The sequence below is a fragment of the Peromyscus eremicus genome, chromosome 9, assembly GCF_949786415.1.
Source record: "Peromyscus eremicus chromosome 9, PerEre_H2_v1, whole genome shotgun sequence".
In the NCBI taxonomy this organism is placed as follows: Eukaryota; Metazoa; Chordata; class Mammalia; order Rodentia; family Cricetidae; genus Peromyscus; species Peromyscus eremicus.
In genome coordinates this window covers 81,488,267-81,489,773 of record NC_081425.1, presented here as the reverse complement: position 1 = coordinate 81,489,773, position 1,507 = coordinate 81,488,267, and positions in this window count along the sequence as shown.

Genomic DNA, 1,507 nt, shown 5'->3' with positions numbered 1-1,507 from the left:
GAGGCAAGAGTTTAGAGAAATAAAAAGCCCGAATGGAGCTTCCCCATTTGTTGTTGGACACACCTCTGGATATAATTGGCTTCTTAATTTTTCTTCCCCTCTATCCCCTATTGCTAAATTAAACCTAGGGCATTGTAACTATTCTACCACTGAGTTATATCCCAGGTCTGAAACTCCATCCATGTTCTACAACAACTACAGGCCAGATGGATGAAGAGAGTCAGCTGTCAATTTGTCCATCCCAAGACTGCTCCTTGGCTGACAGAATGCTTTTAAGACTGGGAATGTTTGGTTATCTGGGAGATGAAAGAAAGGTCCACAGTCTACACTGTGGAATAATGACAGCTTAGACTGAAAAGGGATGATAGGAAACTATTATCTACCTGCACAAATGCCAGTTAACAAATCCAGGATAATCTACCCATCTGGTGGCATTTACCAAACCAGCCAAACACTCTGCTGAGGACAGAGGTGTGGAAGGCATAGATGGCCCCAAGTTCCTTCCAGATGCTAAAATGGACAAGGAGACCCAATCAATATAGTAGTAACTTGGCATGAGGCCTAAACAAAGTCTCACCTAGTTTCCAGTGTGTCTACAGATGGCTCTTTCTGTGTCAGGGTAGGCTCAGAAATAGGTGACCTATGGTAGAGAGTAACCAAATCCTCTGCTCTGTCTCTCTGTCTGCTGAGCTTGTGAAAGCCCAGGTTAATCAGCATCTGTATAGGCACCTAGAGGATTACTTCCTCCACACTTGAACTCTCTGACTCATCTCCAATCTCATTAGTCAGATCTGCTCCCAGGAGCTCTACAATTATAAAACTGTTACCTGGAAGAAACCCTTGCTTAATATGCTCTGAGATCTGCCATGGTAAAGGGCAGTTTCAACTGTCCCTCTCATGTCCCAGGCTTGCACAGGCATGCTCTCCACCAGAAGCTTGTGTCCTCTGCTGCAGCCTTCATGCCCTGTGCCTGCCCTGGAGCTTCCTCCCAAAACTGCTCAGCTGGAGATCTTTCTTGCTATCAAGGATTCCTTACCCCACACCCAGGCCCAAGGATGGTCACCTTAAATCTGTATTTCATCAGATGTGCCTAATCTGATGTCCTAGATGAGAGGTGACAGATCTGCTCCAACCCTGAAAGCAAGTAACATTGGAGCATGATCCTGAACCCACAGAGATCAGTGGGGACACAAGAGCCCTGCATAGGTGCCAGGCTGCCTCAATTAGCATGCCTATCTCATGTACCGGTCCCTACACGTCTCCAGAGACTTCTTTCTTTGATCGGAGGTGATTCAGTTCAACCTATACAGCACATAGGGCTGGAAGGTCAAAAGCCAACTGCAGGAGCTGGAGAGAGATCTCAAAGGTTAAGAGCATTTGGTGCTCTCTCACATGGTGTCTAACAACCACCTATAATGGGATCTGTTGCCCTCTACTGTCCTCTTCAGGAACTGCAGTCATGTCTAGCACAGATAGATGTACAATAGGAAAAACACCCATTCACATA